At 40.1% G+C, this 18,840-nt stretch overlaps 1 pseudogene; it reads right to left on the bottom strand.

The window, feature by feature from the left end:
• The window catches only part of LOC110316215, a 7,255-nt pseudogene extending 5,280 nt beyond the window's left edge, over positions 1–1,975 (bottom strand).
• Between the last annotated feature and the right edge of the window lie 16,865 nt (positions 1,976–18,840).

Raw genomic sequence — 18,840 nt, 5'->3', positions numbered from 1 at the left:
AATCCTTTCCCAATCTGTTGGTGGCCTTTTTGTCTTGTTGACAGTGCCTTACAGATGCTTTGCAATTTTATGAGGTCCCATTTGTCAATTCTTGATTTTATAGCACAAGCCATTGCTGTTCTGTTGAGAAATTTTTTCCCTGTGCCCATATCTCGAGGCTTTTCCCCACTTTCTCCTGTATCAATTTCAGCATCTCTGGTTTTATGTGGAGGTCTTTGATCCACTTAAACTTGAGCTTTGTACAAGGAGATAAGCATGGATCAATTCTCATTCTTCTACATGATAGCCGCCAGTTGTGCCAGAAAAACGGGCTTTTAAAACATATGCTCTTAACCTTAAATTTTAAGTGGATTACATGAAACTTAATAAATTCAACTGCTCTTCCATGGCCGGCAAAAACCTGGATGATTTTCTGCCTCCTAATCTGTTTAAACTCGTTTAGTGTCCTCACTTGTCCCACTGAAGACACCCGAGGCGTGCTGTGGTTTCTTAGGTTGAGCCACTCCTCTCTTGTTGTAGCTCTTTGGCACAGGTTCTATGTTAGACTAAAAGCAGGTGTTGCCAAGCAATAGCTCATAAACCAAATCTGGCCAGCTGCCTGTCAGTCTTGATAACGTTTTACTGGCATACAAGCACGCCCATGAATCTAGGCATTGTCAGAGGCGGTTTCCCCACTCCAACGCCCGACTTGATTTGTGGTAACCGAGAACAAATGGCCTGCAGAACATGGAACGCTTTACTCTTCATTGTATTCCAAATATTTGATGACCTATCCATCCTGCTTTCCCTTTGTAAGGCTGGGCTTTCCTCATTCCACAGTTTCAAGTAAAAGGTCTCTCTCACAAAGGCAGACAGACCACTGTAACTAAGCATACCACCAGTGAAAGTTTTTGCCACCTTATCTAGTTTAGGGCTCCTTTAAATTTACCAGAGGCTGTAATTAAATAGTATTTGTTTTCCTCTGACTATATCTTTTACCGTCCTATATGTACCTATTTTTATTTAGTAAAATTGTTTCTCTGATAACTTAATAAATGTATATAGTGCATTCTTGTTGCCCTGCCCCCACCATCCCTTTTCTCTTTCCATCTTCGGTCAGTTCCCCCTCCTCCCTTCAAGTCTGTTTTCCATGCTGATGACTGTTTGTCTACTTTTTTGATTCACTGATTTTAATCAGGCCCATCTGTGTATCAGGATTCTGGAACTGTCTAAAGTTTGGAATACGGTGGGCTCAGCTGTGTGTACACACCTGAAAACTATGGCCATTTCTCCTCAAGAATCCTTCCATAGGCAGTAATTCATCAGGTAGTGGTAGGACCTATGAATCTTCCTTAACCCACTACTGGCTGTTGACAGGCCCAGTGTTGTACAAGCAACCTGGGTTGCTGTGAGATCATGTTTGCAATGGTTGTGTTGTGTCCTGAAGAGAGCATGTTGTACCCTGCACCCTTTCTCTCTGTCTTCCAGCTCTCATATTCTTTCTGCTTTCTCTTCTGTGACGCTCCCTATGCCTTAGAGTGAATGTTGTAAGTGTTCTGATTTAACCATCACTTATTTTCAGCACCTTGCACAATTATGAGTCCCTGCACTCACCACCATCACTGTTCAGTGGCTGTGCTGGATGCTGGCCATGAGACAGAAGTTTGTTGGACTATCTAGGAAGGCAGGGAACATGTGCATCTTGTTCATAACTTTATGCTCATTATTAAAACAACAGCTGCTCCTAGCATGTTAAAAGCAGGGGATGGATGTTACCTGAACAAATGAATGAAACTGTCCTGTTTTTCTAATTCTACTTTAGAACAACCCTATTTTCATTTCACTTTGAAAATATTCTGAGGTGATCCCAGTTACCAATTTAACCTACTCTGGAGAAAGCCTCCCCCGCCCCAAATTCCACCCTTGTGCAACTCTCATACTGTTTTACTCGGTTCACAGCTGGGATGAGGTCTTTACTATGTCTTGGACTCTGCATTTTGCCAATGAGAAGAAGACAGGTCCAAGAGAAACAGCTCGGTAATTGAGGCGTTCTATCAGAACTAACCTAGAGTGGCTCTGACAGATGAAAAAGGATGAAGAATCCTCCCTAACAAAGCACCAGAGAATCAAACCACACTGGCTTAGAGATAATTCTGTTATTAAATAGAAAAAGACCCCTAATAATTAAAGTAATAATTATGTGTGTGTGTACAAATATGTCAATATTAGGTATATCTATATCTATTCAAATAATGCCTGTTCTTAAATAATCAATACTGAGAAGCACCTTCCTTCTAGGATCTTAATATTAATAATATTGAAGAAACATAAGCTCTACCTTGTTATTACAGCTTTGATCAAAGCAATTCATTCCATTAGTAGAATCCAAGAAGGGTTATTGTTCTTCAGAGATGTATTTTTATCTACAAAACTGTGGAGAGCCGGGTACAAGGATAAGTAATTGACAGGTTGTAAAATCTTATTTAGCGTCACACTCCATGACATTTTGAGTAGATTTATCTGAAAGGAGCGATGAGCAGAGGGTAAGGAAATGATACTACTCTAGAATGTTTTGTTAGAGTAACCGATGAAACTTCAGGAAAGGAGATTCAGGAAACCTGGATAGACTGGATTAAGTTCATTAGTGGGATGGGGGTTTTCAAGACCATGGATATGAGATTTAGCTTATAGCAAAGAAAGAAAGGCAGGGTTCTTGGGGACTTTACCAATGTTTGACAGGGAAAAATAGTAGTCTAGTAGCAAGCAATTTAAGGAAAATCCTTTTTGTTTCACCTCAGATCCAAGATGCTGTGGTTGTCCCCTTCACAGTTTAAGGAAACCAGTGGGCAATCTGATGCTTCAGTGCACAGATTCTATACACAGCAGGGAAAAAGGTCTGCTGCTACCTCCCACTCATTTGCCCTGTATAGACTGTAGATCATTGTGAGGGGTATATAAAAATCAGTCATAAGGCTGTCCCACTAATAGTGTTATCCTGGATGCAATTATCTGAATGAACCATTTTCTATAAAATAATACTTTATTATTCTGCATTTATGTTAGCCACAGGAAGAATCAATAAGATTATGAGTAAATAGATTTTTAATTATGAGGAAGTAATTTGAATTGAGGTCCAATGGTGTTTCCTCTCTACTAGTGAACTAGAATCAAGAGACTTCAAATTGGTTCTTTCAAAATTAGCAAATGACATTATGAGAAATGCAGAGAGTATTTTAGGAGATCATTAACTATCTCTTTTCTGTTGACTTCAATTTGGGTTCTCTCATCATATTTCTCAAGCAAGGTAAGAGTTAGAGGAAGACTACACAGAGGGAAGAGACATTTAGTCCCATATTTAAAATGATGTTATAGTGACAGATTCATCTTAAATGCTGGTTCCACCATCATGTAAGTATGTGCTAGGCACATGATAAATATCATCTCAGTTCCTCTACCCATCTCAGCTGAGTTTCAGTGCTCTAAGCCATGTGATGCACATCCTTTAGAACACTGAGGCTAATAGGTGAGTGGTTCATATACACTAAAAATCAATTACCCATAGATAGCAGAATGGTCAGTGTGATGTGGGATGATGGATGTGGCTTATAGTCTGGCTTCTACCCTGTATTAGCTATTGACACTGGGGGTCTAATTCGCATTGTGTGCTTGCATGTGTAAGATATCTACATTGCAGGAACTTCTGTGAGTGTAACCTGAAGTCACATCAGCAAACACAGAGTAGTGCACGGAGAACAATAAGCACTAAGTAAGTCACAGCTATGATTTTTAATAGTGATATTTTGTTGTGTTAGGGAAGCATTAACATTTCACTGGGTGACACTTTGGTATAAAGACTATCTTTTTAAAGAGCAGCCAGATCTGTATATATTTAAATGAAGTTACTTTACACTCTATTTCTGTAAATAAAACCATTCACAATGTATCTTTGCTTTTCCTTATTACCAGCCCACAGCACTGGCCTGTACTTTGTGAATTCAAGCTTCCAGAGCTTAGATTACATAATTAAGGTACAGCTTAGCCTTCTTTAAACAAATGGATTTGAAAGACACCTTGAAAATGAGATGAAAGAAAGATTTACTTTAATATTAACTTCTTGTTCTTGCAGGAAGATCCATGATAGAGTATTAAAATTGGAACAGCATCTTAGGGGCAATATTGGCACTGTTTTTCCAGGTGGTTAAACTGATAGCCAAAGGGTATTTTTAAGGCTGTGCAAAACCTGGATTCTATTATTAGTATTATTATTATTTTTTGCTAGCTCTTCCCCTTGAGCTGGGTTCTACATAGCCATAAGAATTTTATCAGAGGGGAAGTATTTGAAATGACCATTAATGACAAGTTTTTGAGATGTTTAAAACATGATGTTATTTACAAAAATTTATTCAAATTGCTGACATTAAGACATGTTCAGGAACACTGATAGTGTGGGAATTTGGTAGGGCAAGTTCTTAGGGCTTTGATTGCTATGATAAAACAGCATGAGCAAAAGCAACTTGGTGAGGAAAGGATTTTTTTCAGCTTCCAGTTTAAATGGATCATCATCGAGGGAAGTCAGGGCAGGAACCTGCAGGCAGGAAAGAATGCCAGGGCTGTGACAGAGTGCTGTTTAATGACAGGCTTCTCAAGGCTTACTCATCCTGCTTGCTTATAGAACACAGGACCACCAGCCCACGGATGGTGGATACTTCCACAGCAGTTATCAACCAATAAAATGTTTTATAGGTTTGCCCTCAGACCAATCGAGTGGCAGCAGTTTTTCAATTGATGTCTCCTTTCTTCAAATGACTCTAGCTTGTGTCAAGTTGAAATAAAACTAGCCAATGTAAACAGGATGCATCCACTCTCTCACCCAGAGCCATATTGATGATCAACTTTACATGGACTTTAGGTAATTGCAAGATCCTGTGTAGCTCTTTGGAGTGAAAGGTCAGAGGATGTACCAGATGTAGACAAGAGATGCATATATTACAAAAATAAAAAAGTTTCTTCTTCAAATAATGTATGGGACAACCCTTTTCCTTCCAGACTCCAAAATATTGTTAGTAAAATTTTTACTTCCTATTATTACATGTACAGGTATTATTTAGTGGCATGTTAGGTTCTATATAGGGGGTTTTCTTTGTGTCACTAAAGGGCAAAAAATTCTCACCTCAAAAGGAATAAAACTTGGTTTATTCTGAGGCTAAATATATATAACTATGGCTTAAGTACATAGATTTAGGTTGCCTCAAATGCCATAATCCAATGTAGAATCTGTTTCCGGAGGCTTCTTATAATTACAGAAAACAGTTAAAAAAATCAATGCATTTTTTTCTCAGATACATTAGTGGGAGAATCAGGTAAGCAGGATAAAGCAAAGCAAGAAAATTTCTGTTTAAATTTCAGGTGCAAGCTGATGATATTCTCAGCCTTGGAAGTGGTGGACGTGAGTAGTGTGTTACAAGACCCCTGAGGCATTTCTCATGATCATCACAAGGATGTTAGGCCAGACACAGAGGCAAACAATGTATGGTTATGAAGAACACTGAAAATAGCCCAATATTATTTGACTCTAAGCCTATAACCTTCTAAGTTTTCATGTCATAAAATTCTACTAGGTCTGTTGGTATCTAACTTGATGAGTTCATTACATATTTTGGATATTAGCCCTCTGTTGGATAGAGGATTGGTGAAAATCTTTTCTCAATAGGTTGGCTGCCTAAGTCAGACACCAACAAATCAAATAACTCAATTTAAAAACGGGGTACAGAGCTAAGCAGAGAATTCTCAACAGAGGAATTGTAGGATTCCCCTCTCGGGGGACCACCCCCAGGTCATGGGAGTCAGGGTTTCCCAAGGAAACATGAGAGGCCTTCTTGTTGTAAAAGCACGAGGCAGTTTAATGGTGGAGCTCCGGGCCGATGCTTACCTCACGCAGGAGGCAAAGGCATCGACCCCGAGGCTCAAAAGATAGGGGTTTTTTATAGGAAAAGGGTCAGGGGTTGGGAGAAGTTGGCGTGGCTGCACACAATTGGTTTATTTAAACAACCATTTAGTTACAGGTCAATAGGATAGTACATGTAAATTGAAGCATCAGCAATTCCGGGGGTTCTGGGATAGTGGCTTGTGACTGGGTCAGCATGACCCTGGCCACCAGATGGGCGATGAATCAGTCAAAATAGCTCAGACCAGTTTTTGTATTTTTTCTCTATTTTATCACCATTCCCAGTCAACTTGACCTCAGGAATGCCTTAACAAGGGGTTTGCCTGGACATACCGGTGCTTGTTTTTGTAAGAGTTCCAGCTCCTGGCCTTCAAGGCCTGCCAGGACTTGTTTACCACAAAGGGCCTATGGGTTTGTCTGCCTGAGCATGCCTGGATCTGCTCCAAGCCTTCAAGTTCCTAATGCTGCTCTACTTGTCTCATATTATTTGAACCTTGAATTTATACAATTGTCTTTTAAAGTTACATGAATTCCAGGCCTTAAATTTCATTTCCCTTCAGAATTTTGAATGGCCAAAAAGCACTTAAAGAAATGTTCAGTGTCCGTCATCAGGAAAATGCAAATCAAAACAACTCAGAGATTCTATCTTATACCCGTCAGAACGCCTAAGATCAAAATCTCAAGTGACAGTACATGCTGAAGAAGATTTGGAGTAAGGGGGAAACTATGCTCAATTATGTTTATAGTAGCTTTATTTGCAATAGAAAACTGGAAACAGCCCTGATGTCCCTCAACTGAAGAATGGATACAGAAAATGTTCATTTACACAATGGAACACTACTCAGCTATTAAAAATAATGACATCATGAATTTTGCAGTTAAATGGATGGAACTAGAAAATATCACCCTGAGCGAAGTAATCCAGACTGGAAATGACATGCGTGGTATGCACTCACTTCTAAGTGGATACCCACAGACCCAAAGAAGCTAAACAAGAAGGAAGGCCCAAGGGAGGAGAGGGAGAATAAAATAGTCATAGGAGGCAGATGGAGGGAGAAAACTGAGTGGTCGAGGGCATGGGGAGAGGAATGTGAGGGGTCAGGATCAAGTGTGGAACAAGACAGGGGAGAGGGTCAGAGGGACAGAAGAATGAGTGGGAGAAGTAGGATGTGGACATTTCTAGGATGTGCCAGAGACCTAAGAAGGGCAAGTATCCCAAGAATCTATTGGGGTAACTTTAGCTGAGACTCCTAGTTGTGGGGATATGGAACCTGAAGTGGTTACTTCCTGTAGGACCCCTACTGGGGGGATAAGGAAACCAACTCACCCACAAAGTTTTAAACCCCAAATTTGCCCTGTCTACAAGAAATGTAGGGACATAAATGGAACAGAGACTGAGGGAATGGCCAACCAATAACTGGCCCAACTTGAGACCCATCCGATGGGCAATTACCAATTCCTGACACTATTAATGATCCTCTGTTGTGCTTGCAGGCAGGAGCCTAGCATCACTGTCCTCTGAGAGATTCCCCTCAGCAGCTGACTGAAACAGATGCAGAGACCTACAGCAAAACATTGGACAGAGCTCAGGGAATCTTATGGAAGAATTGAGGGAAGGATTGAAGAACCTGGAGGGGATAGGAATTCCACAGGAAGACCAACAGAATCAACTAACCTTGACCCTTAGTGACTCTTAGAGACTGAACCACCAACCAAAGAGCATACATAGGCCAGACCTATGCACCCTGCATATAAGTAGCAGATGTTTAGCTTCATGCAGATTCCCCAACAACTGTAGTAGGGGCTGTCACTAAATCTGTCACCTGCCTGTGGATCCTGCTCCCTTAACTGGACTTCATTGGAAGAGGATGTGCCTAGCCCAGCAGAGACTTCATGTGCCAAGGTCCAGAGTTACCCAGGGGTGGGGCTCCACCCTCTCAGAGAAGAAGGAAGGGGAGATGGGGGGAAGGACTCTGTGAGACAGGACTGGGGAGGGGCAGGAATCAAGATGTAAAGTAAACTAATAAATAAACTAATAGAAAAATTCTATTAGGTCAATCAGCCTTGTAAAATCTTTCAACATAGTTGTGCCTCACTCCAAAAACTTCAATTTATAGTTGAAGTCTTAATTCTTCTTCAAGAGAAGTACAAGGCATGGATAACAATCGCCCAAAGAGGCTACACCAATACCAAGAACAGTAAGAATAGTGATAACTTCTGTTGCATTTTTATCAGGCTTGTGCCCTCTGCTTAGCTTCCTTCTTTTGTTATCATCATGATGGCTCTGGGATGAAAATATAATTATTATTTCTCACTTATTTACATGACAACTAAGGGTTTGAGAGATCGATGTAACCCAAGAATATATAGAGATATTACCCATCTAGTTGCAATTTATGCTTTCTTTTTTATTATTAAATTATTTTATTTATTTACATTTCAAACGTCTCCCTTCCTGGTATTCCCTCTGCAAACCCTCCACCTTATCCCCCCCCCCTCGACCTCCTGCCTTGCCTTTGCCTCTAAGAGAGTGCTCCCCCACCCACACACCTACTCTTGCTTTAACCCTCTAGCTGGGAAAACAAGACTCCACAGGACCAAGCACCTCCCCTTTCACTAATGCCAAGTAAGTCCATCCTTTGTTACATATGTAGCAGGAGCCATGGACCCACTCATGTATACACTCTGGTTAGTGGTTTTGTCCCTGGGAGCTCTGAGGAGTCTGGCTAGTTTATATTGTTGTCCTTCCTATGGGGTTGCAATTCCCTTCAACTCCTTTAGTCCTTCCCCTAACTCTTCCATTGGAGTTCTTGGGCTCAGTCCAATGGTTGGTTGTGAGTATTTGTATCTGTCTTAGTCAGGTGCTGGTGAGCCTCTCAGAGGTCAGCTATACCAGACTCCTGTTTGCAAGCACTTCTAATGGAGCATCATTCTAGAGTCTGGCTCTACAGTAGAGCCTACATCACTTATGTGAACATTTGCATTAATGCCCTTGTTTCTGAGGAGTGCTCAAGCATACGGTGAATCTACTTAGGTGAACCTGGGTATTTGACTTTTCCAGGTCTTTAGATTTTTCATTTTTATATTAAAATACTGTGCATTCTATAATTAGAATTGCTTAACAACAACAAAGAGCACTTTTTAAAGACAGTTTCTTAGCACTCCAGATTCCTTACGGCAGTTCTCAAAATATGTGTCGTGACCCATTTGGGGGTTCTCAAAATATGTGTCATGACCCATTTGGGAGGTTGAACAACCCTTTCTCAAGGGTTATCTAAGATGATTGGAAAACATAGGTATTTATATTAGGATTCAAAACAGTAGCAAAGTTACAGTTAGGAAGTAGCAATGAAAATAATTTTATGGTTGGAGGTCACCACAACACAAGGAACTGTATCGAAGGGTCACAGCATTCTGAAGGTTGAGAACTACTGTCATGGTCATAGAACAATGGATGTAGTTTCTACTCTAGTTCATTGTTGCTTTTTCATCCATTAAAGTCTGAGTATGAATTCTTTTCCTCATCCATCAACCAGATAATTGGGTGGGCCAGGCTAATCAGGCAGAGAAGCCATTGCAGAGGTTATCACTGTCAACTGATATCAGGTCTTCAAGCACAAAGGTATAGCTAATTTAAACTCGGTCTATCCTTTATCCCCAATAGCATGAAATGGCTAAGAGTGAAACAGGAGCACATGGTGTATACTGGCATGCTTGCTTCATTACAACTCACCTGTTGGCTTCTCCAGTTCAGTCACATCTTCTGAAGTCAGCATGTTGTTAATCTGCATGTTGTGTCTTCTTGGGTTTCTGTTTATTGGCTTTCTCAGTCTGAGTTGTGTGAGTTGTGTCCTACAGGGAGGCAGGCAGCCAGCTGTATCCCGGGTGGCCAAAGCTGAGTCTCCTTAGGCTTTAATCACCCAGTAATCAGCTGATAGACTGGAAAAAGCAGCTATAAATAACTGGCAGTAGTTTACAAAAATGTACCCCATTACAAACTTTCCGCTTATACACTGACTTTGTGTGTGGCAAAGCAGGCATGTATATATATATATATATATATATATATATATATATATATATATATATATATATGTTGAGTTTATTATTTCCTTTTCTCTCATTGATTTGATATCTTTTACCTTCAACTTAATGTTTGTGGCTTTAACTCAGGTGACAAGGCTCAGGCCCAAACCAAAGCCATTTGCACTTGTTTTCAACACAGAATATGACACATGGTCTAACAAGTTTTTACAAGCCACCTTCTACAGACCATTTGATTTCTTCCTGGTTGGTGGGCAGAAAAAAATAAGGTATCAGCAGCATTAAACAGATTATCCAGGGCTTGATAGCCCCTGAAAAGCCACCTTTTTTAAAATAGTGCATTCCATGGGACTTTTAGTAACATAGTTTTTCAAATACTATGTAATTGTCGTGCCACTGGCTCCTATGGAATATCATTTTGGAAAAAGTTGCACCAAATTTTAGGGATAGTGATGCTGCCGTTGTCACTCTGGGGAAGGTATGTAATACGTTCCTAACTCTGCTGTAGTCTTTCCTTAATTATTTGTTCTCTTCCAGGGATCCACTTAGATAAATGTTATCCAAGTTCTTGGATAACAAAAGTTTTGACAAAAGTTACTAGGAAGGATTAAGAAATTTAAGAACTATTTGTTAACTATAAAAAGAAATGTGGAAAACATTTTGTAGAATGTACATGAAAATTAAAAAAAAAAGTATATATATAAAACTAGTAACCAATAAACAGATGCTAACATCTAGGAGAACATTCAAAGAGAGAAAAATAGAACTTTGAGGGAAGACCTTGTCAAATAATGACAAAACAACACAAAGCAAAAGTAAAATTTAAACAATCATCTCAAGTTAAAAGAACCAAGCCTCTACATTCAAAGAGCCAAGAGTCTTCAGAGCATTGAGAAATAAATTAATTCTAGACATTTGTGATAGAAATATCATAACTGTTAAGATAAAAAGAAACACAAAAATTGTTGGGAATTAAAAACTGAACAAGCATGAAAGCAGTTATACACAGATAATCAACTAACCAATCAAGAAACAAAATAGAGGGACCCTAGACTTTTCACCATGAAGTCTGGATGGTAAAGAACAGAGGTGTCAAATCTTGTAGTAAAATAATTTCAATTCAGCCAAATTAGCAGCGATGAGAAAGGCCAGATAAAATACATCATGGTACACATGATAAAATGGAAAATTTATTTTCACATGAAGTTTCATAAGGAATATGTCACATGATGACATATTTCACCAAGATGAGGAGAACAAGGAGGAAGATCAAACATTTAAGAAACAAATAACTGGACAAGAAAATGAAGGGATGTCTAGGATGATGTCCCCTGAATTAGTTCCAAGAACGAAAGCTCAGAAGGATTAAGGTCAAGAGGGATGATTTTGGTATAGAGGAACCCCAAATTAGGTTTCTTTTTTTTTTTTTAACTTATTTTATTAGATATTTTCTTCATTTACATATATATTGTTGGGAAGAGATTCTGGAAAATTTTGAGACAGTAAACAAACTTGGAAACTGTACCACCAAACCATTAGGTGCATTCAAAATTCAGCTGGATCTATTTTAGAGATGTCTCTCCTGTACTAAGGTGTGCATGAGAAAAATACAGGTTTCTCCCAAACAGAAGTCCTTTAGCTCACACAAGGCATTTATATGCAGTGTACAAATGCAGCATCCAGACAAGTAACTAATCTGAAGGATGTTTCAAAAGTGTACACATCAATAAAAATATGACAACATATTTGAGTATGGATATATCAGCTGCCTAACTCCTCTGAGTTATTGCCTATACGTATAATTTAATGTGTTATATCCACATTTCAGCCAGAATCATTAGACACCCACACAAACTCTGTCTTAAAGAAAGGTAATCTCTAAAATCACTTGTTTGTGATACAGCATATTTGCTCAGTAGTCAGTAAGAATGCTTCCTGTGATGTAGGTGGTTCTGCATCTCATAGTTTAACTTAGCCTCTGTTAATTAATGTGTTTTCTTCAAGACGAAGGGCCCAAGTGAGGACGACTCAATCCCACTTGGGAGGGAGAAGAAAGCAGTAACATGAGGGGAAAGGGAGGGCTCTGGGTGAGAAAGGGGATAGGGAAGAGAAGAGGGGAACATGATCTGGTACTGGATAGGGGAAAAGGATTGAAGCCCAGAGGGCCAGCAGAAAGAATGGAAACAGGCAACCTCAGGAGGTAGGAGGGGGGACCCTCCAGAATGTACCAGAGACCTGGGAGGTGAGAGACTCTAGAGACTCAAAAGGTGGAACCTCAGATGAAATGCCCTACAGTGGAGAGAGGGAACTTGTAGAGCCCACCTCCAGCAGAAAGACAGGGCATCAAGTGAGAGATGGGCTTGCCATCCCACAGTCAATAACCCTGACCCATAATTATTCCTATCTGAAAGAACTGTAGGGACAAAAATGGAGAAAAGCCTGAGAAAAAGGAGGTCCAGTGACAGAACCAAATTGGGATCCAGCTCAAGATGAGGCTCTGAGGCCTGATACAACTACTGATACTATGATGTCTTTAAAGACAGGAGCCTATCATGGCTGCACTCAGAGAGGTCCAACAAACAGCTGAAAGAGTCACATGAAGATCCTTACACCCAACCAATGGACAGAAGCTGGTGACCCCTGTGGTTGAATTAGGCAAAAGCTGGAAGAAGCTGAGGAGGAGGGCAATGCTGTAGGAAGACCAGCAGGACCCAACAGGGAGGACATTAACCAAAACACCCAACAAAGGAGAGATAGAAGCTGTAGAGACCATCTCCAGTGGATAGGTACAACCACTGGTTGAGGAGTGAGGAGGCCACACACTCACCTCGAAAATATTAATGCAGAATTCCTCTTGTCAAAAGGAAATGCAGGGACAAAGAATGGAGGAGAAACTGAAGGAAAGTCATCCAGAGACTGCCCCACCTAGGAATCCATCTCGTCTGCTGACACCAAACCCAGACACTATTACTGCTGCCAAGAAGCGCTTGCTGACAGAAGCTTGGTTTAGCTGTCCCCTCAGAGGCTCTGCCAGAGCTGGACCAATACAGATGAGAACATACACAGTCTAACATTGGACTTAGTGTGGGAACCCCAATGGAGAAGTTAGGGCAAGGACTGTAAGAACTGAAGGGGTTTGCAACCTCACAGGAAGAACAACAATATCAACCAACCAGAACCCCAACCTCCCAGGAACTAAACCACCAACCAAAGAGTATACAGGGGGTACTTGTGGCTCCAGCTGGATGTGCAGCAGAGGATGGCCTTGTCAGGCATCACTGGGAGGTGAGCTCCTTGGTCCTGTGGAGGCTTGATGACCCAGGATAGGGGAATACTAGGGCGCTGAGGCAGGAGTGGGTGGGCATATGGGGGAGTACCCTCATAGAGGCAGGGGGAGGGAGGAGGTGATGAGGGGGCTTATGAAAGGGAAACTGGGAAGGTGAATAATATTTGAAATGTAAATAAATAGAATAAGCAATAAAAAATGAAAAACAAAGGCAAGGGTCTTTACTCCCTTCACTCTTGTTTGATATAGTGCTCGATGTCTTAGCTAGAACAGCAACACAAGAGAAGGCAATAACAGGGATATAAATAGGGAAAGAAGTCAAAGTATCATATTTGTAGCTAATGTGATTCTATACATAAGAGACCTTGGAGACTACACCAAAAATGCTTGGAGCAGATAACTGTTGTAACCCCGGAATTACTGATACAGAGACACTTCAGTGTTGTGTACAGACAGGTTGCCTTTGCTTTCACTGCCCCCACTGCTAGAAGCTCCCAACCTCCCTCCAGCCCTCCATAAACAAGATATGCAGACAGCTGGTTTCTGTGTTGCATCCTCCTGCAGCAAGCCCAGGGCTCCCTCCCCCTCCCTTGGCTGCTGCCCTAGCATTAGAATGGCACTACCCACAAAACTCCTCCTCAATGAGAACATTCTGAGAAGACAGCTTGAGACATCTTCCCCACCTTTGTGTTTCCAAAAACCAACTCCTCCTGATAAGCAGCAGAACTTTCCAGGTGCCTGTTTGAGACCTTAGAGAAATAACAAGCGCAAGGAAGACTAGGGCCTCGTGTTTAAATCATGGAGAAAAGGTTATCAGAGGTCAGGTCATAGACAGTTAAGACTAGCCATAAAATTAGTCCCTGAATAGACACCCATTAACACCCACCCCCGCTCCAGTAACACTCCACCAAATGAACACAGCCCTCTACTCCCCTTTTCTGTGAACATTCACAGGATTCCTAACTGTACTGCATGTAAACCCAGTGTTTTCTAAACTCAGGGTCCCTTGCCAGCATTCACGAGGTGAGTGTAAGGCAGGCAATCCGAGTTCGAACTTGAAACAATAAAAGACTCTTTTGTGAGTTGAAGTGGACTTTGCAATTCTTGGGCTCTTGTGGGTTTCCCATGGACTCAGGGCACAACAATAACACTCTTTGGCAAAATTGCAGGATATAAAATTAACACACAAATCTAGTTGAAATAGAAGTGTTTTGATATGTCAGGTGATAAAGACTCAAGTGGTGTTATGCTGAGGCAAGACTCCCTGTGATGCTTGCAGAGTGTAAATAGGACTCAATGGATAGTGCTAACACACCTATGGTCACTTGATCTTTGACAAAAATCTAAAACCATCCAGTGGGAAAAAGACAGCATTTTCAACAAATGGTGCTGATTCAACTGGTGGTCAGCATGTAGAAGAATGCAAATTGACCCATTTTTATCTCCTTATACAAAGCTCAAGTCCAAGTGATCAAGGGCCTCCATATAAAACCAGATACGATGAATCAAATAGAAAGGAAAGTAGGAAAGAACTTCTAACTGATTGGCACAGGGGAAAACTTCCTAAGTAAAACATGAATGGCTTATGCTCTAAGATCAAGAATGACAAATGGGACCTCATAAAATTGAAAAGCTTCTGTAAGGCATAGGATGCTGTCAATAAGACAAAATGGCAACCAACAGATTGGGGGAAAGGTCTTTACAAACCATACATCTGATAGAGGGCTAATATCTAATATATATACAAAGAAATCAAGAAGTTAGACTCCAGAGAAACAAATAACCCTATTAAGAAATGGGGTACAGATCTAAACAGTGAATTCTCAATTGAGGAATACCAAATGACTGAGAAGCCACCTAAAGAAATGTTCAACATCCTTAGTTATCAGGAAATGCAAATCAAAACAACCATGAGATTCCACTTCATACCAGTCAGAATGGCTAAGATCAAAAACTCAAGTGACAGCAGATGCTGACAAGGATGTGGAGAAAGAGGAACACTGCTACATTGCTGGTGGGATTGCAAGCTTGTACAACCACTATTGAAATCAGTCTTGGGGTTCCTCAGAAAATTGGAAATAGTTCTACCTGAGGAACCAGCTATATCACTCCTGGGCATATATTCAAAAGATGCCCCAACATATAACAAGGACACATGCTCTACTATGTTCATAGCAGCCTTATTTATAATAGCCAGAAGCTGGAAATTACCCAGATGTCCCTCAACAGAGGAATGGATACAGAAAATGTGGTGCATTTACACTATGGAGTACTACTCAGCTATTAACAACAATTTCATGAAATTTGCAGGCAAATGGATGGAACTTGAAAATATCATCTTGAGTGAGGTAACACAGTCACAAAAGAGCACACGTGGCCTGTACTCACTGATAAGAGGATATTAGCCAAAAAGAAACTTCGAATACCCATGATACAACTCACAGACCATATGAAACCCAAGAAGAAAGAAGATCACACCAAAGTGTGAATGTTACAGTCCTATTCAGTAGGGGAAAAAGATTAATCTCTGGAAAGTACAGTGAGAAAGGGATCTGGGAGTGAGAGAGGAGGGGAAGGGAAATGGGGGGACAGTTCAGATATGGGAGGAGATGGGAGAGAAATACATAGGGTCAAGATTTGAAAGGTGTGTAGCAGTGGAGGAGGGAGAACCGACAGTAGTCAATAGAAAGTCCCAGATTCCAGCGAACACCATTGTCTTATTTCTGATCTTAGTGGGAAAGCTTTGAGTTATTCTCTTAATATGATGTTGGCTATACATTGTTAAATACAAACTTTTATTATATTGAATACCCTGCTAAACCTAGCTTCTTCAAGACATTTTATAATCAATGAATATTAAATTTTTTTTCAAAAGTTTTTCCTGCACTTACTGAGGTAATCTTTTGATTTCCATTCTTGAGTCCATTTATATAATATATTACAATTGTTGACTTATATATACTGAACAGATCCCGCATCTTTGGAAGGAGGCCAATTTGATCATGAAGAATGATCCTTCTAACATAATTTTGGATTCAGTTTGCCACTATTTTATTTCTAATTTTTGTATTTATGAAAATCAATATTGGCCTTACAGAATAGTTGAAAGCATTCTTTTAAGAATATTTTGTGGAATAATTTGAGTAGTGTTGTTCTTAGTTCTTCTTTGAGGGTCTTGAAGAATCTGAAGTAAATCCATTTTGTCCTGGATTTCATTTTTTATTTGGGAGAGATATTAGTGCTTCAATCTCATTGCTGGTTATACATCTGTTTAAATTATTTATGTGATCTAGGTTTTATTTTGGTATGTATATGCATTTGTCAATTTCTTTTAGATCTTCTAATTTTATAGAACATAATTTTAAAGGTGTGTTTTTATGATATTTCTTGGTTGTGTTCAAATGCTTCCCTTTTTATCTCTAATAATATTAATTGGGTCGTCATCTCTTTCTCTTTCTGTAGTTAATTTGGCTGGTGGTTTGCCAATATTGTTTATTGTTTCAATTAACCAATTTTTCATCTCACTGATTCATCATACTTTTTAAAAATTTCTTTTTTATTAGTTTCTGCTTCAATCTTAGTTGTTTTTTTGCTTTAGGACTGTTAAAGGCAGCCTGGCTTCAGGTTGAGCTAGGTTTGAAACCCTGGTGACCCTGTAGGTGACCCCACAAGGTCCCCTGCAAGGGATGGTAGGCGTTTTTACCACGCTCCTGGACATCAGGATCCTGACACGAGACCTCAGTTTTCCATAATTCTGTAGCCATCAGTCATGTCAGGGCAATGCCCCAAGCCCCTCCACAGGTAGAAAACGTGACCACAGGTCACATAGCCTCAAGACAGATCTCCATTTTTAATGAGGTACCCAAAGGCCTGAAGGGTTTAGCCAATCAAGCTATCCTTTCCAGACACTCATCCCTGATGACTTTCTTTCTGCATTAGAAAATATATGTACAGAAGAAGCACATAAAATGGTTTAGATTCGTCACTTCTAGAACACCATATTGACAAAACAGGACTTTTGCAGAATTTGAGCTGAACTTTCCTGTGCTATCTAGAGAAGAGTTACACAGAATCCCTCAAATCCTATTTCTTCTTACTGCGTGTCCTTGAGTGCATTCTCCAAACCCCCAGGTACCACACTTTCATAGTCGTTCAGTACACTAGCTGCTTCATGAACCTTTACTGAGTGTCTAACTCATGTCAGACGCTGTTCTCACACTGGGAATTCAAAGGAACGCAACAGACAAAACGTTAGTACTTGTGGAGCTCGCTCCTCAGAGTGAGAAACAACAACAGACACAACAACAGTCACAACAACAGACAAACAAAATAAACAAACCCATGAGCAAATGCACAATCCAGGATCCAAGAGGCCGATAACTTTGGGAGGTGTTAGAGGTGAGAAGAGAGAAGAAGGACTAGAGTCAGAGGAACTGGTGTGAGTCTCAAATGGTGATCTCGCTGGAAAGTTATCACTGAAGAACATGGCCCAGTTGATATATATACCTTGATTGACAAGGAGACAAAGCCACCATGCTGAAAGGACAGCTGGGAGGTTGTGAGGCTGAGGTGGCACTGTAAAGAGGTAGTGAGGTCAACTGGAGAACAGTCTATCCCGTGTCATCCTCATCCCTGGGGGCTTTGAGCAAGCTAGTACAGTGGTTTCCTATAGCTTAGGGTTAAAACTTACTTTGTAGTTGTGCTGTGAATAGATTGGGGCTAAGGAGAGGGAATAGCAATTAAAAGTCGGATCCATATTGAAAGGTTGAGGGAACAAAACAGGTGAATAGAGCTAGTTTCTGCATAATCTTAGCTATTATTCCTTCCTAATGTCATCTTGAACAGAAAATAGTGATTTTTTTTTCTTGAAAACTCCTCTGCATAATGTCAGTCTGATAGAGATCTGAACATTCATTCACATTTCCTAGAGACAGCCAATAATTAAATTGGGGCTCAACAAAGAGAAGAGAATCATCCTTGTTCCTTGGCTCTAGACTACACCAGCACTATTGGGCAGTTCGTCAGATAAGGTCAGCAGCCTTATAATCCAGATAAAAGCAAGCAAGCAAACAAACAAAATACAAGTGCATTTCTGTCCTACCTTCATTTCCTACATCAGGTGGTGTTTAAACATTCTTAAGTACGATTCTGTTTCAAGTAAAAGTGAATTGCTTGAGTCTAGGAAGAATGACCTTTTGCCTCTTAGATTTCATATTTGCTATTGGATTCTCAAGGCAAGTTTTATTTTTTATTATTATTTTTTTTAATAAAAAAATTGTATTTACTTAGAAGCATTCAGAATGTCAACAAAACAGCTGCATTTTTTTTGGCAATTACATAGTGGTATTCAGTTAACAGAACAACAATTACCTTCGTATAAGCTGCATCAGAGACAACTGAAGATGGAAAAAATAAAACCCAAAAATAAAACCGAAAGGAAAAACAAAAACAAAATAAAAAACCAAACTACTGTCCCCATATATAACTAATTTGTGCTGTGCACCAACAAGAACCTGCTTTAAATTTCCATGCCAATTTACAACCCCCAGACTGTACCAGGCAAGGTTAGTGGCTATTGAAAATACCA

The sequence above is a fragment of the Mus pahari genome, chromosome 2, assembly GCF_900095145.1.
Source record: "Mus pahari chromosome 2, PAHARI_EIJ_v1.1, whole genome shotgun sequence".
In the NCBI taxonomy this organism is placed as follows: domain Eukaryota; kingdom Metazoa; phylum Chordata; class Mammalia; order Rodentia; family Muridae; genus Mus; species Mus pahari.
This window is presented reverse-complemented; position numbering and strand designations above follow the sequence as displayed.